At 37.0% G+C, this 26994-nt stretch overlaps 1 pseudogene; it reads right to left on the reverse strand.

Moving 5' to 3' along the window:
- Window positions 1-26952, reverse strand: LOC116119118 (annotated as a pseudogene).
- Between the last annotated feature and the right edge of the window lie 42 nt (window positions 26953-26994).

Here is a 26994-nt window from a genome sequence, read left to right on the forward strand (position 1 = left end):
TCATTCTTCAGCCTTCTCCTCTTCCTCAGAGTCATCCTCTTCTGAATCAAAGCCCATCCACTCATCTGAATCCCAGTCTTCCCACTGGTTTTCTAAAGTATCAATCCCGAGTTTGTTGCAGTAGCTCAGTTGTAGCTCATGTGTCTTCCTGGTCTCCTCTGCCAGCCACCCGTGACGTCGCTCCATCCGTTTCATCTTACCCATCATTTTCTGCATCATTTCTCTCATTGTGACTATTGAACCAGATGCGGTGGCAGCTGCTGTTGTTCTCCTTCTCTTGGTGCCTGATCTGGGCCCTTCTTCTAGTTGAGGCGCAAGATGTTTGCAGAAGTAGGCTGTGTCGAGGACTAGCGTAGCATGGATTAGTGGCTTATCATTCTGTACCTCGATTCTTGCTTTAGTGCACAACTCTGTAATGAGTTGTGGGAACAGAAAACTGCCTCGCCCTGGTTTGGCTGTATGCTGAATGTTGTTCAGGATAATTTGTTCCACATTCATTCTCTTTCCTGTGGAAATAGAATACAACAAAAGTGTCTTCTCATACATCACTGTATTGTAATGCATTTTTGGCATCATCCTCGCACTGATAAAATACTGCCACAACCGAGCCATCGGTGTCAATTTAATTCCCTTGATGCTCTTCTTGCCCCTTTTTGAAACCTCCCAAGTGGTGTCCGGTTTTGTAATGACCAAAAGAATAATATCATCCTTAAACTTTGTCTTCCTAAAATCCGCGTACTCATCCCGGTCAATGTGAGGCAAGCCATAGAAATCATTGATGACCTTTGCCGTAAATACCACATCAGTACCTCTCACAAAAACAACCTTCTCATCACATTCAGGGAGGTTAGCATAAAACTCTCTCACCAGTGGTTCCACAGCCGCATGTTCGGGTTCACTCATAAAGTCCTCCCAACTTCTCCCTTGACTCCACTCATCAGCCTCGGTTGCAGTTAGTCCACGCTCAGGGATAAATCCCTTGTTTTTCCTTTTGGTTGCTGCCTCATAGTTTTTCCGAGCCTTTTCGTTTACAAACCAGTCGTCTACTTTCTTTCTTTTTCCCTTGCCCTTGGATGGTACCTTGACTTTGAGCGGCATTTTCTCCAAAATTACACTTCAACTCAACAATGCAACCCAAAAATTCAAACCTAAGTTCCTACGACAACCAATTCAATCCTGCAAAATTTTGACAACACTTCCAAAAATTCGTACTTAGACCCCCAAACTACGATTTTTCCAAATTCAACCAAACACTCCAAAATTCAAAACCCACACTCCTCAATATCACACAATGCACAATCAACCATTCCTCAAACAAAATCAAGACTCACAAGCACAAAAATTCCACAACTCAACCAACAATCAAAATTTTCAGATCTACACATGAAAACTCAAAATTTTTGAGATAAAAAGCGTAGAGAACATGAAATCTTACCCAAACTAAGGAGTATTTGCCACCAATTGAGCCAAAATCAGCCTAGATTGCAAAACTCCAAATTTCTTGAACTCAAAAATTTCGTGAATTTTTCGCAAAAATTGTTGTTGAAATGAGTTGTTTTGGTGTTTAGGAGGGTTAAAGAGTTAGAAACTTTGCTTGGAAATCACTGGGATGGCTCTGGATTGAATGTTGGAAAATTTTTCTCTGAACTGCGTTTGAGAGGTTCGCGAAAAAATGAAGTGTCGCGTTGAATATTTATGCACAGCAGTTTTCGCCGCGGCGAAGTTCTTCATTCAACCCTAATTTCAACCCAAGTTTTGTCGCGGTGAAAAATTACCGAGAGTACAGCGTCGCGGCGAAGTTCCCTTGTCTATTTTTTTCACATTTCCTTTGCCACGGCGAAAAATTACCAAGAGAATGGCACCGTGGCCAAGAAAAATTTTCGCCGCGGCGGGGTCTGGAACCTTCCGCTTACCAAAATTTTCAAAAATTGCTTCTCTGTGGTGAAAACTGGAACATTCAGTTTTCCACCTTGATTCGCAATTTCACCTGAAACATCCAAAAACACACCAATTAAACTTCATAAACAAAATCAAACAAAAACTAAACAATTACAAAATGATCAACAAGGATAAATAAATGAAAACATTTGAGTTGCCTCCCAAGGAGCGCTTGTTTATAGTCAAAACCTCGACTCACTCGATTTTTCAAGTCGAAATGTCAAGCCGGATCGGGATGGACTTGCCACTCATCACCCCATCAATGTATGGCTTCAATCTCTGTCCATTGACTGTAAAAGTACCATTTTCTTCATGTGAAACTTCCACCGCTCCAGATGGGTAAATTCTTGTAACTGTGAATAGTCCGGACCATTTAGACTTAAGTTTTCCAGGGAAAAGCCTAAGACTAGAATTGAGCAACAAATCTTAAATTAATCAAAGAAACACATGTACTGAAATATTTAATGTGTATTGTTCAAAAGCGCTGCGTATGAAGAAGCACCAGAAGATGATGTCAACTGTGAGGAATTTGTGTTGTGATTAGAGACTGAAGATTGGTTAAGGTTTTGACCTCCTTCTGAATAAATGGTCCCATACGAAATCGACAGTACAGATATCGGCATATTTCCTGAAGGTGCTAAATACGTTGGCACAGGCATCTTTGGTGGAAGAACCGGCAATGGAGCTTCAGAATTAAGCACATGAATGGCCTGCCTTATTGAAGGCCTGAGATTTTCATCTGGGTGAGCACACCACAGCCCAACTATCATCAACACTTTCATCTGTTGCTCATCAAAATCTTCACTTAGTCTTGGATCTGCAGCTTCAAGAAGTTTTCCGCTTCCATACAGTTCCCAAACCCACTGCACCATATGGACTTGACCTTCTTTTGCCATAGGGTTTATTGGTTTCCTCCCACAAGCTAATTTCAAAGCAATAACTCCGAAACTGAATACATCTGATTCTTTGCTAGCCTTGCATGTTATAATACATTCAGGAGCCATGTAGCCCATTGTTCCCGCCAAAACTGTGGTTTGTGACCCTTTCGAGTGTTCCACAAGGCTAACTAATCCGAAATCTCCAATCTTAGCCTTGAAATTTGAGTCCAGCATAACGTTGCTTGATTTAATATCTCGGTGGACAACGCATTGTTCCCATTCTTCATGAAAATATAGCAATCCTGAGGCCAAGTCCTTAGCGATTTTGTACCTCATCTCCCATTTCAATAAGCTGTTTTCTTTGAAAAGATGGGAGTCTAAGCTGCCATTAGGCATGAATTCATAAACAAGGAGGAGTTCCTTCTTCTCATGGCACCAACCCAGAAGTTGCACCAAATTTCTATGCCTCAATCTACTAATAATTTTCACTTCTGACGCATACTCCTTTACGAAACCCTCTAACTGCAATATAAGAATTTGATTCCATCAAAAATCCTTTATAAACCCCGCCAAAGCCTCCTTCACCTAACTTGTGTTCATCGTTGAAATTATTTATTGCGCCGGCCAATTCCTTGTACGAAAACCTCTTGGGTCCGGTTCCCTTTTCAATTTCATCCTCCATACACTCGCTGACCCCATGTTTATCTACATCATCGTCGCCGTGTCTCTTCCTACGTGTGACAGCAAGCCAAATCAAAAGCAACCCTCCAACCAAAAAAGCTCCACCAATACTCATTCCCACTGCGAGTCCTGCTCTACTTTTTCTTCTTCTGCTTTCTCTCTCGACGATAGGAGTCGAGTTATCACTTGGTGGTGGTCGATTTGCAGCTTCTAAGCTTGAATTAAATTCCCAAGAGTAAACACTAAATATTGCATATTGGCTTCCTGTTGCTGCTGAGAAGCCAAAAGTGACCAACTCAGGTAAATAAAGCCTCAAATCTATTTCATAATCCAGGTACTGCATCACTGTGACATTATTTCTAAAGCCAGTGAAGGCAACGCTCAGATTTTGTGTACTAGAATTGTAACTGATCCATGCTTCATTTCTCTGTCCACCCTCGACGTTACTCCACCACGAAACATTGGTGCTTGATCTCATAGAACTGATATCAATGCCTACATGATCACTTGGCGGAATCGGATCCCAACCATTATTGTAGAAGATGTCGAATTCCACTGTAACAAACGGATTGGATGTGGAATTTAGAGGCTTGTCATCTTTTGTAAGACCGAAAGAGCCTCCACCTCTAATTGTAGGAATTATCGAACCTTCAGGGGCAAGGAAGAACGCCAATCCATCTCCGTATGAAGTTCTGTTTTCAGAATCAATAACAAAAGAGAAATGGGTGGTGAAATCTGTGAGTTTTCTTGTCGTTTTGTCCCAAAGCGGCAGGGCTTTACTATAAGTGGCACGACCAGCCACGTCCGTTCTTAAGACTATTGAATGGTACCGTTTTGGTCAGGATAAGCTCTCTCATACTTCATGTTATCGCCATAAATGGGACCAACTTTAGAATAGTTGAGGGATAAAGAACTTGCGAATGGGATCACGAGAGAGAAAAGTATAGTGATGATGATGAAATGGAAAAGAAGAGGCTGGTTAGTGCTGCAGCTGACGGCCATTTTTTTGAGGAAGGAGAAGGGTTTCGAAGATTCAAGAGAAGTTCATTAAAATAACAATTTAGGCGAGGAATAAGTAAGTCTTCAACTATTGTGGCACTCATCGGTTTCAGTATTTCACAGGTAGCTTCGTTTTACTCAGTCAACTTGACCAGATTCTTTCAACGGTTGTGATGGACTGACCGGTGAACCCAATATTAATATTCTCATTATATATTAGTTAATAACAGAAACTTTTATCGTTTCATAATTGGACTTTTGTGGAGGGCTGGAATAGAAGTACTTGTATCAGACAAATTTATTTATCTATTAATTAAGGAGGACCCAACTAGGAGTATAGGCAAATTAAAGTCTCTCTGTAAAGACAAATTTCTGATAATTTTACAAATCTTGAAAGAAGGTTGAATTTAATAATTCCAAGGAAATTAGTCAAGCTTTTGTTATTACATATTCGAGACTTTTATATTCAATTGATTGTGGTTAAAAATTTCTAGAGAAATGTCATCTGCTGACAAATAAAAATGAGGCTTAAAACTAATTAAAACAATGACTTCTTTTGTTGAGTTTACTTGAGTTAATTTTTTTTTTTTTTTGTGGCAACCATCTTAAATTTTTTTTTTTTAACATGCGATTATGCACATTAAGATGGGTTAAACCATGTTTGTAATTTTTTTATATGGGCTTATTCATTAATTGTTTAAAATTGCTTTGTACTCCAATGGCCGGCCCACGCATAATTTATAAGAGTCGTTACAGTATATATCTATTTCAGAGCAAGAATATTAAGAAAAAAGAGAATTTTTTTATTAGTGGCTGTGCCAAACGGAGGCGCCATGCCTCTATGCTGAATAACGAGTGGACGGTCAAAAGAGACAGCAAAATTTGCTGTTGCGATGATGCAAGCTTTAATAGTCAATAGAACGTTAAAAATAATTATAATAAGTTTACTTAAAGCCCCATGAAGCAAAGGTTAATTATTAATTGGCCTTGAGACATGCGAGTGCTACAATTAATATCTGGACATATATATACCACATTTGGTTTACTATTTTATACTGTTTTTATCGGTTCGGTTTACATGTACAGATTTAAAAAGAGTATAATTACGTATAATATTGCTGGAAGCAGGTTATATATCATACAATTGAAAGATTTCACTTCAGATTTGAGTTCATTCATGAACAAGTACGGTATATTATCAATCATAACTCTAATATAAATATATTAGAGTAAACGACGTATTCCCACCCAAAGTTTAGCGAAACCCAAGATTGGTATTCTTGGTTTCATAAATTCCAGATTACCACCCTTAAATGGACGTCGTTAGTGACAGATGGCATCTGACACAGAAGTAGAGGTGCTTTTACAAAACTGCCCTTAGACCTTTCTCTTCTTCATCTCCCTTTCTCTTCTTCACTATCACCAGCACTTCCCCTTTGCGCGTTTTCCCCACATTACCCACTACACCGAGCTCCCTGACACTTCCATCAGATTCCCCACATTACCCACTACAAAACCCCTAACATTCCTTCCCCAATGCACCCTTAAATCACTGCCCAACAGCTCTTGCCCCTTTGCGTGCTTTCCCCCTTTTTAGGCCATATTTCGGTCAATTTTGACATCAGAAACCACCACTAACACCACCACTCGAACCCTTATCCTCTCTATGAGCTTTCGACCAAAAACAGAGAAAAAGAATCAAGAAAAGAATTTTTGGAAATCTATATGTATTGAGCTTAGAAGAGAATACACATGTATAGTAACACTTTTATAGTGTTTTGATAACTAAACAGTAACTAACTAACCACTTGCTTTAACTATAGTAACAAACTACTTAACAGAAACAGTAATTAAGCACTAACGGCTTAGCTAACCATTCACCCTTTACTAACATCTTCCCTTAAACAAGACTTTACTAGACCTTATAATGCTCATAAATTTATCTTCTTTACGGGACAATTCAACCATTAAAGTGATTACTAAACTAGTCAATTTTGCAAATTTGCAGTCAATGTATTCTTCATCTCTTCCCGTTATTCCCCCAAATTGACTAGGGATAACTATAGATTTTGGAAGTCACAAGTTCTTTTTGTGGTTGGCTCTCATGATTCAGAGGAACATCTCACTGGATTGATTGCATGTCAAGCTCTGTTTGTCAAAGTTCAAGCTGAAGGATTTGATGAGATGACTAAAAAAAAAACCTAATCCGTAATACAACTTGTGGAAGAAGACTGATAAGCTGTTAGTAAGCTGGCTTCTTAGCTCAATTTCTAAATCCATGTTCATAGTAATCTCTAAATGTCAGTATTTTGCCGATATGTGGATTACTCTAGAAAAGGAATTTCTTATTGAGTCAAGAACAAGAATGTTGCATGTTAAAGCTTTGTTGCAAAATACTAAAAAGGAAAATCTTAATATTCATGAATATTTTGTCAAAATGAAAGGATTTGCTGAAAATTTGACAACAAATGGAATAACAGTTACAGACGAAGAGCTGACAGATTACATTGGATGGTCTCAATTTGGAGTACAATGCTGTTGTAGTGAATATCACCACATGATTGGAGTCTAAGCTAGATCCTCTTATGGTAAAAGATGCTCAAATAATCCTACAAAAGTTTGAGCTCAGGTTAGAAAAAGCAAACTTAGTAATGAATTTCATGGAAGCTTAGGTCACCTTGCTAATGTCTCAACTGATCTGAATATCAAGAACTATTAGAGTGACCTATCTTAGCTTAAATCTGGATAGCCTCCCACTGGACACTCTTAATTTGTTATGCAATCTCCTGGTTTTTCAGCTTCAACTTATACTTCTCAACAATCTGTCACTGGAACAAATCAATTTGTACCACAGAGTCAGTTCTATCCTACTAAATTCACTGGCGGCAGAGGAAGAGGCAAAGGAGTTGGTCGAGGAAAATTCATATGTCAGGTCTATGGCAAGACTGGACATCTGGCGTTAAATTGTTACCATAGATTTGGTGTCAGATTCACAAGAGGAAATACTTAGTTAGTTTGGAACAATTTTGTGTAGAACTATTCTAGACCTCAAGAGTTATTCCAAGGAACACATTTTTCTCCTTAACACTTTCCACAATTCTTTGCTAGTCATAATATGAATCCTCACATCAATGCACAAGCTGGGTTTTCCTCTTCTGTTTACTCTAATACTAGACCTTAACATTCTACTCAAACTAGTTTCTCCATAGTAACTGCTTCGCCCTCAGGATAGTCTCAGCTAAATATAGGAGCTCAAGCTGGTGCATTTGGCATTAACAATCAGGTGTTCCTATCTCAAGCACAATCTCATAACTATCCCACTCATGCAACTAACTACACTGCTACACCTTCCACCGTCTAGGATGCATCTTGGTACATGGATTCTAAAGCCATAGACCATGTTACCTCAGACTTGTCTCAGTTGACTCTGAACTCAAACTACTTTGGTAATGAGCAACTCTAGGTTGGAAATGGTGAGTTTCTTCCTATATCTCATACTTGTCTTACTTTTCTACCTCGTAACTCTAGGTCCTCTAGGCCTCTTTATCTCAAAAATATGTTATGTGTACCATATATTACTAAAAATCTGTTAAGCATTTCTAAGTTCACTAGGGACAATAACATTATAGTTGAATTCTTTGCTAATTATTGTGTGGTAAAGGACAAGCAATCCAAAACTATTCTTCTTCAATGAAAGCTTAAAGTTGGCCTATACCAACTACAAATTCCAGACATTTCATCAACTTCAACTTCAAATCTACCTGTTGCTTCTTCAAAATCGTCAGGCTTAGCTTTCAACTCTTCTACTATAGACTTGATCATACCTTATTTTAAACAGTCTTTGTCATCTTCTATTTCAACATGTTGTCCAAATTTTGATATTAATGTAGCTTGTGTTCTTAAAACTCTGGATGATAATAATGTTGCTCATAATAATCCTACTTTTGTATCCATGTGTAATGTTGCTGCTATTGATAATAAAAGTGCTCTATTTCAAGCTTTTCCTATTGAAAAAACCAGTGGATTATTGTGGCACAGACGACTAGGTCACCCTAATGCAAATATTCTTGCAAATCATCATGTTAAAAATACTTTTTATTTCTGCACAGCATATCAGTTTGGCAAACTGCATCAGTCCACTTTTCCTAGGTCCAACTCTAGAGTTGCCAAACCTTTGGAATTAGTTCACTTTGTCCTTTAGGGACCATCACCTATCCCATCCCCTGAAGGATTCAAGTACTGTATTCAATTTTTAGATGATTATAGTAGGTTTACTTTGGTGTTTCCCTTGAAATTCAAATCTAAAACACAAAGTGTCTTTAAACAATTCCATAAGCTAGCTGAGAGACAGTTCAACATACCACTAAAATGTGTCCAAACTGATTGGGGAGGTGAGTACCGAAGCCTAGGTAGTACCTTATTTTCTTACTCATGACATTCTCTTTCGCCATCCATGTCCTTACACTCAACAACAAAATGGAAGTGTGGAAAGGAAACACAGACAAATAGTGGAACAAGGTTTAACATTATTATCTCAAGCTAGTGTTAGAGTAGATGCCCTAGAGCCAATCAATTATTGTAGAATTGACTCTTTGTAATAATGTTCATTAATCAATAATAAAAGGCATTTTATTCTATATCGCGTAAATCATTATTATTGCAATATGTATTGATATATGTCCTTAGAATGGTAGAACCGTGATGAGGGTATCAAGTGTTTCAAATCTTGATAGTGAGAACCCTATGAGCACATATGGTGGCCATTCTAGAAACGTCCGTAGCCCCAGTATTATTCTGAAGTAAGGGCACAGATAATACGGTAAGGCTATCATAGTGTTGAACGACCCTGTCGAAAGGCAGTGACTGATCTCACTTGTCAAGGTTGTTTGGTGACAACCTGGTGCAACACATGGGTGCTTGNTAGCCTCACGAGAATATCAATGTAACAGGTACAAAGGTTACAACAGAAGCTGCATGAAGAGATGGAACTCCATATTATTCTGGAAAATGCTATTAAGAAAAATGCTGTGAAGCTATCCAGTTCATCATGCCTCCCACACCATGTAGGCCATTTATTTATTCTTTTACTATTTTCTATGGCCACTACCAATTTCAATATTTTGAAGTAATTAGACGAGCCTTTTTATGCTGTGCTTCTAACAATTAACCTTATCTATGTATTAGACCTAACCACCTTGTCTTTTAGATTTTTGCGTTCAAACTACCTAAAGGTGTATCAAACTTTTCAATACCTGTTTATGCAATATTGTAAAATTTATGTATTGTTGTTCAATTTTGTTTACTCGGAGCAACAATAATCGATTTATTATTCAATCATGTTTTATTACATATTGTTGAATGGTCATAATATTATGAAGCATTTCATTCGACTATTTTATAATTTAATAAGTAATAATAAAGAAATTTCATTAATTAAAAAAAAATTAACAAACGAAATCTTGATAGTGTGTAAACTGTCAACAATTTGGTTAAAATTCTAAAAAAATTTGAAAATTCAGTTAAACTCTTGACAGTTATTGATCTGTCAAGGATTTAGTTAACTGTCATGACCCTTTCTTGAGAGGGGTTACAATGATAGTTCAAAAATTGTCATTGTAACCCTTTCTTGATGGGTACTCGTCAAGAAAGACCTTCTTCCTTATAGTGATTACGTGATAAACTCTAATGATATACTAACGACCAACTATCAGTAGGGGACTTTGTGTCATTTTTGAAATCTCAAGGTGACATTGTTATTTGATTAAATCTCAAGGGTCCAAGAAACCTTTGTTTTAAAACTCGAACTGGATCATCCGGTCCGATTGGTTTGATCGGGAGTCGGCCTTTACTCCGGTTCGGGTTAACATAGAAACCGTGAATGTCATTAAACCTGCTTTGGACCGACGAAACAGTACAAAATCGTCAGTCCGATCTGCCTGGGGCTTAAAACGGTTCGTTATTTTTGGGTATCTGGTCCTAAAAAATTCATATTCCTAATTCCTAAACCAATTTGTAGCACCGTTTCATTCTCCATTTCATTTGAATAAAAAAACTAAATTGCATCTTTCATTTTCATCTTCTATTCTTCTTCACTTATTCTAAAATCTACAGTGTAAAGAATAAGAAGTAAGGAGAGGGGAAGGAAGAAGAAAGAGAAGAGGAGACAAGAGAAATAGGAAGGAAGAAAATTAGAAGAAAAAAAAGAGGAGATGAAGAGAAAGAGAAGGAAGAAGAAAGAGAAGGGGGGAGAAAAATTACATTAGAGAGACGCAAATGTGTGAGAAGAAAGAAGAAAGTGACAGGAAGTGACGGGGAGAGAGAGAGAAAAAAGGAGAAAGAAGAGAGTGATGGGGAGAGAGAAAAAAGGAGAAAGATGGAAGTGATAGGGAGAGAGAAAACAATAATTAATAATAAAATCTACAGGTATTATTTGCTTTATTTTAAACTTACAGGAGCTTATTGGTAAATTTTAGAGATGTATTTGCTGGTTTTCAAACTTATAACAATTAATAAAATTGTTTAAAGATGTGACTACTATATACCGGTCAGACCAACCGGTCCAATCGGTTGGACCGATCAACCTACAAACCGGCCTCTTGATTGGGTCAATGAACGGTCTGGTTTTTAAAACAATGCAAGAAACCCCTTTTCCAACTAAGAATCTTTGATATCACTTGAATATGTAACAACTATTGGATTATATTGATATAAATGAAGGTTGATAATGTATTACATGAATCTTCAAAAGCCTAAAACTTTTAAACTTTGCCATAGACTCTTTTTCGATTTTATCTAATAAAATCCTTAAAAAATAATAATAGTAATTTTGGCCGAGTAAAATGACTCAAATCAATCAGTCTAATTAGACTTCCTAAATTTGGTCGAGTAAAATAACCCAAATCAATCAGCATAGTTAGACTTCTTTCTTTCATCAAATTCCTTATTAATCAACCTTCCATATAACAAAACTCCAATTAAAGTAATGCATTAAACACTCTTAAACACTACTTCTTCTCCACTAAAGAATGTCCATTTGATCATGACTCAAAATGGGTAGGCCAGTCAAGTCTATTTTTCCTAAACAATTTCGGAATTGGTTTCTGTNATATCACATACATACATCATTTCTATCAAAACCCTAATCAAGAAAATTCTTAAATCTCAACTTGGGTTGGGGTTTACTTACCTTGTTATGGAGAGACTTCACCAACTCTTCCTTTCACTTGTTTTGCTTGACTTTTTCTCTTAGGAAGCCTTAGGTTGATTTTCTACCCCAAATCACTTCAAAAACCTCTTGGAACTCTTTGATCAAAAGAAAGAAAAGTTGAGAGGAGCAAGGATGGAGAGTTGCGTTTTTGAGAAGAAGAATGAGGGGTTTGCTTACTCTTAATTCCTTTTAATGAAATTTATACCAAAGCATTCCCATTTTGCCCTTACTCTTCTTTGGGAATTCCATCTATATCCTTTGATTCATTACAACCTCACCCCCATATCAACATATTCTCCATGAAAAATCCTTACAATTAACTCCCCACTTTTCCTGCTAATTAGGGGTAGAATGGTCAAATTGCCCTTAGGGAAGAAAATATCTAAAACTTAACAAACATTTTAATCGGCCTGTCGCCGCGGCGAAGAAACTTCTGTCGCCGCAGCGAAACTGTCCAGCAGCTTCCCCGTGGCTTCAACACCTCTTCGCCGCGGCAAAGATTCTTCTTCGCCCCGGCGAAGACTGAAATACTAAACTTCTTCTATTTTCAACCAATTTCAGTGCAAGCATTCAACACAACACTCAATCAAACAATATTACCAAAAACCAACTCAAATAAGAGCGAAAGAGGAAACAATAACTACGTACCTCATGTGGGGCGTTACAGGTAATGAGCAACTCTAGGTTGGAAATGGTGAGTTTCTTCCTATATCTCATACTTGTCTTACTTTTCTACCTTGTAACTCTAGGTCCTCTAGGCCTCTTTATCTCAAAAATATGTTATGTGTGCCACATATTACTAAAAATCTATTAAGCATTTCTAAGTTCACTAGGGACAATAACGTTATAGTTGAATTCTTTGCTAATTATTGTGTGGTAAAGGACAAGCAATCCAAAACTATTCTTCTTCAATGAACTACAAATTCCAGACATTTCATCAACTTCAACTTCAAATCTGCCTGTTGCTTCTTCAAAATCGTTAGGCTTAGCTTTCAACTCTTCTACTACAGACTTGATCATACCTTATTTTAAACAGTCTTTGTCATCTTCTATTTCAACATGTTGTCCAAATTTTGATATTAATGTAGCTTGTGTTCTTAAAAATCTGGATGATAATAATGTTGCTCATAATACTCCTACTTTTGTATCCATGTGTAATGTTGCTGCTACTGATAATAAAAGTGCTCTATTTCAAGCTTTTCCTATTGAAAAAACCAATGGATTATTGTGGCACAGACGACTAGGTCACCCTAATGCAAATATTCTTGCAAATCATCATGTTAAAAATACTTTTTATTTCTGCACAGCATATCAGTTTGGCAAACTGCATCAATCCACTTTTCGTAGGTCCAACTCTAGAGTTACCAAACCTTTGGAATTAGTTCACTTTGTCCTTTAGGGACTATCACCTATCCCATCCCCTGAAGGATTCAAGTACTATATTCAATTTTTAGATGATTATAGTAGGTTTACTTTGGTGTTTCCCTTGAAATTCAAATCTAAAACAAAAAGTGTCTTTAAACAATTCCATAAGCTAGTTGAGAGACAGTTCAGCACACCACTAAAATGTGTCCAAACTGATTGGGGAGGTGAGTACCGAAGCCTAGGTAGTACCTTATTTTCTCACTCATGACATTATTTTTCGCCATCCATGTCCCTACACTCAACAACAAAATGGAAGAGTGGAAAGGAAACACAGACAAATAGTGGAACAAGGTTTAACATTATTAGCTCAAGCTAGTATGCCCTTAAAATATTGATGGTTGGCATTCCAAACAATATCTTTTCTTACTAATAGACTACCTACTCCTTTTTTGTCCAACTGTTCTCCATTTCAGGTTTTGCTTAATCAAATTCCGAACTATTTAGTCATTAGAGTATTTGGTTGTGCAGCCTATCCTTTTACTAGACCTTATAATGCTTATAAATTTGATTTTCATACCACTAAGTGCACTTTTGTTGGATATAGCTTGCATCACAAAGGATACAAATGTTTGGACTCTAATGGGAAGATTTATATTTGTTCCAATGTTAAATTTGATGAATCTTGTTTTCCATTTGCCCAAATTTCCTCTTTTAATCCCAGTGACAATTTTCCTTCTCATTTATCTACCTGCATTTCTGATTTTCCTATTAATTAGTTTTCTTTTTCTTTATCTAATTCTAATATGTCTGCTACTTCTTATTTAATGCATACAACTGCTTAGTCAAATGGTCAATCACATGGTCCTTTTTCTCCTTTGTCTCTTGCTTCTCCATTATCATCTTCAACTGGTCATCAAAATTCAACTATAGCTTCCATTTTACCTACCCACTCTACTTTACTAAACCATTTTGAGTCTCTAGCACCTCAGCATGACTTAAATTCGAGTGTGTCACCCCAATCTAGTTTACCAAATCACTTTAACTTCACATGTCAATTCATTGAGTCTACAACCCCTTCACCTGTTGACAGGCTATTCGCAAGTGTACGAAAGCTCAAGTAAACAAGTGTCGAATCCCAAGAGAACTACTTACCAAGTACCAAACTAATCTATGTTATTACTATTTGATAAAACAAAATTTTAAGAATGATTTAATGAAAAATAAAACAAACTAAAAACTAAAACAAGGGTTGAATTGTTTTATTACTCTGGTAGAAAGATCAATATGACTAAACCTAGGGTACATATTTCACATCAATTTGATCATATGCATTGACAATTATTGCTAACCTAATTAAGCTTATTCTAAAGGCCAAACTTCGTAATATTTTACTAACTTTCTTTCTAAAAATTAGCAAATTAACCCTTAAACAACAACCCAAAATATCTCTAAAATGGATTTAGAAGCTAAGAGTCATTAAGTTCTATAGAATTTACCAGAGCCTCATAGATTGTGGTAACCTATCTCCAGCATTCGTTCAATCTATGGTTTTATTACCTTAGACTAATCAGGTTTATCTCTTGATCTCAACCCAACCCATGATATCATTCAACTCTCAGATATATAAGAATTGAAAGCATTACACACAATAATAAAACTTAGAATTAATGCTCAATTAAAATTAACAACAATAATGTCAACACATATTCATAAATTGGGCTACATCTTTAGCCCTAGAAAATAAGTGTAGTTCATAATTGAAATACTAAAAACAGCCATTGTATTCAATAACATGAGTTCAAGAAAGAAAATAGAAAAACTTCTCTAATTGGTGAATGAAAATTGCTAGAATTTTGATCTCCAAAATAGTAGTCGCTCTCTCTCTCTAATCTCCCTAAAAACTAATTAAAGACCCTTATTTATAGTGCTAGGGTTTTAGGGAAGACTTAAATGCCCTAAACAATTCAAATTCGAACTAGGAAAATAAAAATAATTTAAATGGGCCCGCAATCTATCGTTGCGGTGATCATTTTTCTATCCCATGAGTCTAGAATCTTCAGAATTTGGCAAAGTCATCAACATGAACTTTATATTTCTCTGAATAAACTTTCCAACGCCACAAGAATCATTGAATTCTGATTTCTACAGCTCAAGTTATGATCAAAATATCGAAACATGCTCATCTTGAAGAATTTCCAGGTTTCAAGTCTCATCTTCAGCGCATCATAACTTACTCATTTCAATTCCGATTTTTGCACCATTTGTTCCTACTCATCACAAATTCCATCGACATCATTCGTCTTCATTCAAATATCGTTTATAACCTGAAAATACTCAAAATACGTGCATGATCCCATAAAAGGTATTTATGAAATAATTAACTCAAATTTCACAATAAAAACACATTTTCCCACAAATAATCCAATTGAATCACTAACAAAATATGTATTTTCAAGCTCTTATCACAACCCCCAACCAGCTTCTTGCTTGTCCCTAGCAAACTAAGCGATAAAACATGTCTTTAAGCTTGAAAATAAAACAAACAATTAAAATCCTAAGTCACTTTTGTAGATTGACACGATTGCATTTAGCATATGCAACAAGCCTTTAAACCCCATAGGCTCACTTTTCAAACCACTGTCCACTAATGTAGAAATTCACACTACCTTGGATCAATAGGTCTTTCGATAGGTTGCAACGTTAGGCCAGGGTATGGGTTTATGAAAGAACGGAAAGGGAATTCCAGAAAAATCAAATTAAGAGACTTAATCTTCATTCATTCTTATCACTGTAATACAAAAATACTCCCCTTTTTCACTCAACATCTTCCCAACCTTTATTGAACTCTTTCTTTTCGACACTAAAATATGCCCATTTGCATAAATTCAAATCTTCTCAATGCTTTTCAACGCTCTCTTTTCTTCTCTTCTTTTTTTTTTTTTCCAGATTTTTTTTTCATTTTTTTTAACATCAATAAGAAGAAAGTAGAAGACACACACAACCCCACCTTGATCTTACAAGCACGCCACAACCCCCAACCAAATACTTCACATAAACCTAGGTTGTGGCAAAAACAACAACTCCTCACTAATACTCGTAATAAGCTTGAATTATAATTAGGTCTCTTAAAGATAAAACAGGTGAGATTGTGTTTTAGGCTCATAATCAGGGTAGGGTAAAAATTAAGTTCACAGAAAGAAAAACAAAGCTAAATTGTGTTTTAAAAGGCTCAAAGGGTTAACTAGCGATGATAATAAAAAGGGTTGGCTTGAAAGACTCAATTGGTCCAAAAACAGCCTAAATCATTTCCTAAGTAATGCGAACTCTAGATTTCGCTTCCAGTGGTTATCAAATGAGTTCTAGAGTTTGTTGAGATCGCAAAAATATCCACGAAAACTTCACACATAAAATGTTTCTAAACGAGTAAACTTAACCACTTTCAATCCACAAACCGTTAAGGTCTTAAACTAAATGTCATTAACATTCACAATCATCCGTAATTAAAGGCAAAAATTAATGTCCTCTACTTGTTACATGTTATTGCAATCATATTCCTATCATAGACACATAAATTAATCCAAGAGAAAAACTCACCAAAATAAAAAAAAAAAAATTCTGCTTCCTAAATCCATATCCATAAAAAAAAAATTCTGCTCAAAGTTAAATCCCTACCTCCAACTTTAAAATCAACATTGTCCTCAATGTTAAGAGAAGGAAAACGAAAAGAAAAACGTTACCACAATCCTAATGGTGTGAAAGCTGTCCAGTTCGTTTGTGTCCATGTGCGCCAAAATTGTTCTATCAAAATCACAACTAAAAGGACCTTGTCGGCCACCATTGTTATGCAGAAAAATAAATGGATATAAAGAGCATCAACAAACCATAAATATAATGAAATAATCACTTAAACAATTCACAAAGACATAACTAACACAAACATCAACAAAATGCAATTACAGAAAAAGAAACAAACTACACTGAAAATAAAATAAAATAGCAAACAAAAACACAACTAAATAAAACTCTAGGTCTCCAGTAGTGACACACTCCCTACTCTTCCGTACTCTCGTCATAATCATCATCAGAAGTGTCACTATTCTCCTCATCCGATGGATAGACAAAATTAGTCCATTCACACTCCGGCGATGCTATCCCAGCATGAGCAAGTTGCAATCGTTGCATCTCATATTGCACCCTCATTTGCCCAGTCATCCAAGTCATCCAGGCTTCTTGACGATTCTATTGCTTTCTCAACTTATCCATATCTTCATCCATCTTCGTCAATTGATCTTTCTTGGATGACTTCTTCGATGAAGATACTTCGGTCTTGGATCCTTCCACTTTGCCCCCACTAGTGAGATTTTGTAAAAATTGCTTTGTAAGACATGCTCTTTGTGGGATTAACACTTCTTCAGAATTCAAAGGCACCTGAGCTTGCTTATATAATTCAGTGATCAACTAAGGGAAGTAAAAACTTGTCTTATTACGCTTTGCTGAATGAAGAATCTCATGAAAAATAATATCGCCCACATTCATCCTCATCTTGTGGTGGATAGATACATCAAAATTGCCCTAGCTTTGCTAACTGTGCTCATGTGCTTTGAGAGCATCAATCTAGAGCAAACAAAATATAGCCAAATGTGCAAAATTGGGTCCAAAAACTTACTTTCAAAACGAATGTGTTCCCCAGCTGTAATAAACCATGTAACTTTCCCTATCGTCAGAGAATTAATCATTGCATCATAATCTACTTCCTACTTATATGCCACGTATTCATCCTCATTTTTCGTAGATTTGTGGTAGCCCGTCAAACTCATTAATAGTGGCTATAGTAAATACCACTTCCTTGCCTCTCACCATTGTCCTTCTGTCAATGCTACCAGGAACATTGGCACAAAACTCTTTTACTCCAAAGGCAACAGCAAAAGCCTAAGGTTCTTTGCAAAATGTCTACCAACCCAAAGTTGGAATGATATCATATATCCCCCTAACATTCTTTAAAAACACCAACCTTCTTTCTTTAATAAACCCGCCTGGTTTCTTTGCAAAATTAGTAGCCCAACTAACAAACCAGATATCATTGGAGACCTGCCCTTTTCCTTTTTCTCTCCTATCTCCTCTTGGCTTTCTCTTGGGTGCCATCACAACAATTTTATACTCAACCAATGCAACCAATTTAATCAACTACCATGACACCCAACGTCAATCACCACAAACTCCCAATTTACATACAACTTAATTACTTCTCCTATCACAATACCTAACCTCAATCACCATAACTCTTTAAGCATAAATAATGACCCCATGAAAATGCTAAAAAAGTGCTCCCAATCTTCAACAACCAATAACACAATGCAAAATAGGTGAGAGATACCTACTTGAACCAAAATCTATGCAAACTTGCCTTTAATTTGTGTGGATTGGCCCAAATTCGAAAAATCCCCAATTGGAAACCCTAACTTTGAGCTTGTGGATAATCCTGAAATTGCATCTTGAAATTTGAAATATGAGTTGATAGAGAGGTGTTAGTGAGAAATTAATGGAGGTAAAGTGGAAAAGAAAAAAGGTGAGGATGATAGATTGGTGGTGAGACGTAAAAGGGAGGGAATGAGAGTTTGAGAGAAATGGGGAAGTGTTAGGTCTGTAAGAGCTTCAAAACCTCATTCTTGACCACTTCTTCCATTGATGGATTCAATCTTCTTTGTGGTTGGATGGTAGGCTTATAACTCTCCTCCAATAGGATCTTATGTGTGCAAATTGAGGGACTTATACCTTTTATATCTGCAATTGTCCATCCAATGGCCTTCTTGTATTTCCTCAATATACGCAACAACTTTTCTTCCTTTACAACATTCAAAGAAGTATTAATAATGACCGGAAAAAACTTATCCTCTTTTAAGAATGCGTACCTTAAATGAGATGGTAGTTGCTTAAGCTCAAGTGGAGGCGGTTTCTCGATTGGTAAAATGGGCTGAGATACCACATCTCTAACTTATCTGATTGTGTTAGCTTGAGGATGAACTAAGGGTGGTAGAGCATTTAAGCATTTTAAACACTCTCTTATCTCTTCACTATCAACTTCATCCTCCTGATCTCTAGAATTCATCGAGCAATGAATTCTGCTCCACTATGTTATCAAGGACCCCAAAACATGTGTCTATTTCGAATGGACGCTTCATGGAGTCGAAAACAACAAACTCTACTTGCTTATCTTCAACCCTTAATATTAATTTCCCTTGGTGGACATGCATCTATCAAGGTTCTACCTGTGGCTAGAAAGGATCACCTAAAATTAAAGGTATTTCCCTATCTTCCTCCATGTCTAACACTCTGAAATCAACTGGGAAATCAGTTTATCTACCTTAATCAAGATGTCTTATACCACCCCTTAGGATATGTTATTGATCGATTAGCTAATTGGAGAGACACAGTGGTTAGCTTCACTTATCCTAATCCAAGTTTCTTGTAAATAGAAAACAACATTAAATTAATGCTTGCCCCTAAATCGCATAAAAATTTATCAAAATAACAACTACCAATAACACAATGTAATAGCCACTACTACTCAAAAGCTTATAATGAAATACATATAAAATAACATAAAGAAATTGGGCCCAAAATTTTCTTTTATTAAATATATTTATATATTCTACAAACATATACATTTTTACACAAAATGTATAACATATACAAAAGTCATCAAAAACATAAGGGACAGTGTAACCGCTCCTTCTCGAATGCCGACATCCATCCGACAGTGTCCTCACCTAGGTCCTGCAAAACATGGAAAAACAACGGGGTGAGCACTAAAATAATGCCTCAATAAGTAAATCCTCTACTCATCTATCCCCGTAGTCTCTCTCTCATTCTTTCCTTACAACTCCTCGTTCAATTTCTCTTTGTGTACTTCTCTTTTTCTCTTTCTCTTTCTCTTAGACTCTTTTCTATTACCTCTCTTTAGTAAGTCACAAACCCCATCTTACCGGGGGCACGGCCGGGACTCGCTCCCACTCACGTGAACTCTACTCATTCTAGCCGATCGGACTCGGTTTGCATGGATTCGAACCCTTGGCCATGTGAGTGTATAATCTCTCTCTCGGGTACTGGGTATAGCCCTCATCGCATGCACTCTCACGGGCTACACCATTCTCTATCTGACACTCATGCCGCTCCTCTCACTGCGGCGTACATGCGGGAATACTTACCATTACTCAAGGGTTCCCCATCGCACAACCTACTCTATTCTCTTTCTCTAATTCTTAAAGTAGCTTATGCTCAAATTCTCTACTAATCTCAAGCTACTTTTACTACTTAAGTGCATAACAATTGTGTGGAGCTAACTCATGCCACTAATGCACTAATGAAATGCCAACTACAAGATTTCCTCAAAAACCGTCATCTGCACAGGTCACACTAAAATGGCCATAACTTGTGCTATACACCTCGGATTACTACGGTTTGGTCTCGTTTAAAAGCTTAGAAACAGGGCTACAACTTCTCGGTTTGGTCTCAGCCCAGTTCAAAACTTAAGATGCCCAAAAAAATACTAAAAAGTTACGGCAGTGACAGGGCAGATTTCACTTAGGCATTTCATCAAACAACTCATGTGCTATAAACACTCTACTAAAATTACTACTATACTTCATTCTCTAGCCATCAAAAATGGAGGAAAACTCCCTCAAATACTCATATCCCTGTCAAGAAAAAGCACTCCAAATAGCTTCACAACATCTCTCAAACTTCATCTCAAATTTCATTCTAATACACAATTAAAACACTTCATACATGGAATCTATCAACAAACACAAAAATAGCTACTCATCTCAATTCAATTTCTCATTAATCATAACATACTGATCAGCATACATCTCTACACAAAAATTTATTCAAAACTCAGTTGGTTGGATTACTTACTTGTGCAAAGATGACTTCTTTAGCACTTTTCCTTCCCTTTGTGGACTTGTCTCTTCTCTACAACTCAAAACAACCACAAGGACAGCACAACACAATAAGACTTCACTACAATTATAAGAAAACTCACATCTAAAGATGAATCCTTACCTAGGATGCTTTAGATGAAATTCTACTCAAAACCCCTTTAAATCCCTTAGAAATCTTGGAAGAATTGGATGGAGAAATTGAGAGAAATGGGCAAATGGAAGGCGGTGAATGAAGAAATAAGGGTTTCTCTACACTTAACCCTTTTTAGTTCATATTATAAGCATCATTTCCCATTTTGCCCTTGTCCTTCCTTAGAAATTCCATCTATATCCTTTGATTCTTTACAATACACCCCCATCCAAACACAATCTCTACAAATTCCTTTCATTTTCTCCCCACTTTTCCTACTAATTAGGGTAGAATGGTCATTGTGCCCCAAAAGAAGAATTCTCTAGAAAACTCAAGAAACTTGTCTTAGGCTCGTCGCGCGGCGAAGAACTTTGCGTCGCCGGTGAAACAGGGCAGAACCTGTTAGAGTAGTGCCCAGAGCCAATCAATTATTGTGGAATTGACTCTTGTAATAATGGTCATTAATCAAATAAAAGGCATTTTATTCATATCGGTAAATCATTATTATTATTGCAATATGTATGATATATGTCCTTAGAATGGTAGAACCGTGACGAGGGTATCAAGTGTTTCAAATCTTGATAGTGAGAACCCTATGAGCACAATGGTGGCCATTCTAGAAACGTCGTAGCCCTAGTATTATTCTGAAATAAGGGCACAGATAATACGGTAAGGCTATCATAGTGTTGAACGACCCTGTCGAAAGGCAGTGACTGATCTCACTTGTCAAGGTGTTTGGTGACAACCTGGTGCAACACATGGGTGCTTGTTGTAGGCGGATATACCGCAGCAAGTTCACTGGACTGACACCCACCAGAGGATTCCATATGGATGGTAACCCCAGTGTCTATGGAACAAATCCTCTAACGAATGGTGGTGCATGTGACCTTAGACTTGAGGTCACCGGAGTGCTTGTGCACTGACTGGTACAGTTTGACACTAGCCTAACGCAGTTCTATTCAGAGCTGTCAGTACGGTGGTGATTGGCTATATCAAGAAGTGATAAAGACTATGGTGGATTGACAAAGGATTCACACTCCGGGTACGGGAGAAGTTATCTCACGGCGCAATTCAGTATATGGCAAGACACTAAAACTGTGGCCACAGTGGGATTGAGTTGTTGTCTATCCAGTATAATACGGGTCATGGTCCAGAAACGATATATAATATCGAGAGTAACCGAAGGTTGACACTATTTCTATGCCTTCGTCTCGTCGAGATAACGTATGATGAAAGGATCGTATGTACGGTAACCATATCGTTGAAAGGTAGCTACTTTGCTGAATCCGAATCTATCGGGTGGCCATGATGCCTTGCTAGGGGCCAATCTGGTCTGTGTATTAGTGAGACGATTAATTGGTGTTAATGCGCGATACTATACACTAACGGTATGATGAGGAGCCTATGGGTCACACACATAGAAGATAATTTAAGAGCCAGAAGAAAGAAGGGCGTTTTCGTCTTTTAGGCAAAAGGGTATTTTTGTAATTTCACAGTGCAATTAAATTTGCTGAGGTCGTAGCCTATTATTTAATTGTTAAAAAATTAAATAAGTGGAAATTACGGTTTAAAGTGTGTTCGCACATATTAATTAAATCATCATTATTGTTAAATTAATAAATATTAATTGATTTTAATTAAGAATGATGAATAAATTAAAATATCAAATTGGGAGTGTTGGCAACATGGGGTGTTTGGGTTGGAGCCAAGCCCATTCCATGTGGGAATAGGGCAACTTGGTTTGCCTATAAAAAGAATAGTGTGTGATTCATTCTTAATTTTAAAAAACACAGCAGCCCCTTATACACTCTCTCACGCCAATCTCACTGTTTGATTGAAAAATCAAATACTGATCTTCTTCTTGATTTCTTAAGGCCAAGGAGGATCTAGCAAATCCCTCCTTGGTTCTTGGTGGTTGTCTTCGTGTGGACTTCTTGGTTCGATCCTACACTTGGATCGGTAGCAAACACATTCAGAGACAACATTGGTGGAGCCTCCAAACGTGGGTATAAATCTAAACCTTTGGATTTATTTTTCTGCAGATTCATATTATGCATAAACTGTAAAATCTATGCCCTGATTTTGGGTTCTAAGGAACGATCCGTAGTTGTAAAATTTTTGTTTTCCGCTGCGCAACCGGGTCGTTTCCTAACAGAACCTACCCGTGGGTGCAATCTCCTCCTCGCCGCGGCGAAGATTGGATTTCCAACTTCACCAAAACTCAACCAATTTCAAAGCAACAACTCAACCAACTCAACATACAAACTCAATTAAAGTTGAAACAATAAATTTTTAACTAATACAGCAAATCTTAAATACGTACCTCAAGTGGGATATTACACACAAGGGATAGTAAAACTCTCTGGATAGTAAAACTCTCTGGATCTTGTAGTTTAGGTGGTAGTTTCTTTTGAAATAGCGCACTGCATTCTTCTGTTAACATGACCTTCTCGTGTTCCTCGAATTTTCTCTTATGCGTGAGGATCTCTTTCAGAAACTTTGCATATTTGTGCATCTATTCTAACATATCAACAAAAGGAATATTAATATGCAAACTTCAAAACATATCGATAAACTTACCGAATTGCTTGTCAAGCTTTTGATTCTTCAAACAGTGTGGGTACGGATGATTTGCATGACTTGAAGAAACATTATGCTAAGATTCACGATCATCACGGTGATGAGTGCCACTTGACAATTCGGCAGATAATTTACAATTGTCGCGGCCACCAAGTTCATCACCGTGGCGATCGTCTTTCATACTGATGATACGCTCTTCATCTTCACGCTCGCTACGGCCACCAATTTCCTCACCGCGGCGATCTTTCTTCTACTCTTCCTTCAAATTTTTCTCTTGTTCTTGCTTCCGTTTTTCATCCTCTGAATTCTCCAAGGTTCTTCTACTCCTCAAGGTCATTGCATACGCTTGTTCCTTAGGATTATTCTCTGTATCGCTCGGCAAAACTCCTTGAACTCTTCTCGCTAATATGTTGTGGATCTGCCTCATTTGAGTCTCAAGGTTTCTAATAGAGGCTAACTGATTCTACGCAAGGATTTATTCTTTTCAAACCTCTTGCTTGTCTCTTCAATGAACTTGGTAAGCACATTCTCCAAGTTAGATTCCAGCTCTTGAGCTTGAAAACCAAGAGGTTGTTTATGTTCATTGTTGTTGCTCTATGAGAAGTTCGGATGCTTCCTTCATGCCGAATTGTATGTGTTGGAATATGGATCCCCTTGCCCCATTTGGAAATTATTGACGTAATTCGCTTGTTCAGGCTGAGCAAATGAATTCCCTTCTTGACAATCCTTGCATAAGTACTTGTAATGACTTCTTTCTACTAGTATGCTCATAAAATACACTTAATAAAAATAGATGTCTACTTAATAGAAAGTAGTTGGGCCCAAATTTTTCTTTACTTAATATATACATTCTTTACATAGTACAAAGTAACATGTACAAAAACTATCAAAATAGGGGACAGTGTAGCCATTTCTCTCCGCTTGCCGACGTCCATCAGACCACATCCTCACCTATTTCCTGCAAAAATATAGAAAACAATGGGGTGAGCACAAAAATGCTCAATAAGTAAATCCTCTGCACCACTATCCCCGTGCAACACTCTTTCATTTTTTCCTTACTCTACTCTTTTTCTTCTTTTTCTCTCTCTTGTTCTTTCTATTTTCTTCTTTGTTTCTATTTCTCACGGTACTCCTCTACTAATTCTCTCTCTCTATTCTTTCTTTCTTTCTGTTTCTTTTACAAATCATGATAGAATCCATGATAACAATGCATGAATGAAATGTACAGTAATGCATAGGAATGCATTCTCTTTCTTCTCTTCGGTTTTTCTTATTCTGTTTTCTATTTTTATGTATTTCTTTTCTTTCTATTCTTTTCTCATGATTTTTCATTCTTTCTTATTCTTATTCTTTCTTGTTCTATGTTGATCGGGCTTGGTTGATGCATAGATTTGGAACCCTTGGCCATGTGAGTGTATTCTCTCTCTCGGGTATAGCCCTCATCTGTATGCACTCTCACGGGCTATACCAAATCTTCTTCTCATTCTCAGGCTGCTCACTGAAGGCGGCATACATGCTAGGATATTCTGCTCATCACTCACGGGTTCCCCATTGCACAACCTATTCTATTTTCTCTTCTTTAGCATTTTTCTTTCTTTTATTCTCCAGTGCTTATGCTTTCTTTCTCTTTACTCTTAGAGTGCTTTATTCTTAGTAAAGTGTTTTATTCTCACAATTCATGATTCTTTCTTAAGTTATTACACATATATAAATATATGCATATGGATGGCTCATGCTTAGAATTCTTTCTTAAATGTACTCATGAAATGCAAATATGCAATGTTGCATAAAATTAAGGTTCTCTACTCATACTCATGCTTCTCTTAGGCATTTCATCAAACAATAAGCATGCATACATAAACTCTACTTTAACTATAATTCTACTTCTTTCTTAAACCATCCAGAATTGGAGTAAAACTCCCTTGACTCATCACAAATCCTGCCAAGGAAACACACTCCAAATACTCTTCTCAAATTCTTTTTAAATCCATCCAAACTTCCATCAAATTCTATCAAAACAACCAACCCTTCTCATGGTGGAAATCTAACCATGAACCATCATCAAACTCAATATCAATTCCATCTACTCATCTTAAGCATAAAGAACTCATGCTAGATTCATATAAACAATCTCTACACATCATTCAATCACTTAAATCTTAACTTAGGTGGATTTACTTTCCTTATGCTTGAGTAGTTTCCACTAAAGCTCTCTACTCTTGTTGGGCTCAAGCTTCCTCTTAAACCCTAAGCATAAACTTAATAAGGATTCAACTCTTGCATAAATAAAACTCATATCTAGAGCAAGGATTCTTACCTCTTGTTGCTTAGGATCAACTCCTTATCAATTTCTAACCAAAAGCCCTCAAAATCCTTGGAAGATTGAGTGAAAAAGTTGAGAGAAAATTAAGGATGGAAGTGGCGGTTGAAGAAGAGAAATGAGGGGGTTTATAAGACTAAACCCTTAATATCTCATATTATAAGCACTCTTTCCCATTTTACCCTTACACTTTCTTGGAAATTCCAACTTTGCCCTTTAATTCTTTGCACTCACGATCCCAACTCTAATGTATTCTCCATGAAATTTTCTTACATTTCACTCCCCACTTTTTCGGCTAATTAGGGGTAGAATGGTCATTTTGCCCTTATGGAAAATTCTCTAGAAGCTTCACAAAGAATTTCAGCTGACTCTTCACCGCAGCGAAGACTGTTTCTTCGACTCCGCAAAGAATTACAGAACCTACGTCGCCGCGGCAAAGATTCTTCTTCGGCCCGACGAAGTCTGTAACTCGAATTTTCGCCAAGTCTTCACCATTTTTAAGGCAACCACTCCACCAAACTAACATATCCATTCAATTAAGAGCCAACCAAGCAATAGCAACAACATACAAGCTTAATCAAGGGCAAACCATCAACATTTAGGGTAATTCAACATACATTAGTTACGTACCTCAAGTAGGCGTTACAGTATTGATTACCTGCGCAAAGTTCACATGTTAGAGGAGAGGATTCAATTGCATTTATCTTTAATACATTACCTAATTGCTTCTGGATGTTTGAAAGTTGAGTAGCCAATACAGTGTAACCATCAACTTTGTGCCCTCCCGCTGCTTTCCTTGTTGAATTTCTCTTTGAAGTCTTCATGTAATTATTGTTTGCCATCACCTCAATCAAATTGTAAGCTTCCTCTGGTGTTTTGTTACTCAAGGCTCCTTCACTTGTAGCATCTATCATGGCTTGAGTATTTGGTAGCAACCCTTGGTAGAATGTTTGCAC

The sequence above is a fragment of the Pistacia vera genome, unplaced genomic scaffold (genome assembly GCF_008641045.1).
Source record: "Pistacia vera cultivar Batoury unplaced genomic scaffold, PisVer_v2 Contig873, whole genome shotgun sequence".
NCBI classification, from domain to species: domain Eukaryota; kingdom Viridiplantae; phylum Streptophyta; class Magnoliopsida; order Sapindales; family Anacardiaceae; genus Pistacia; species Pistacia vera.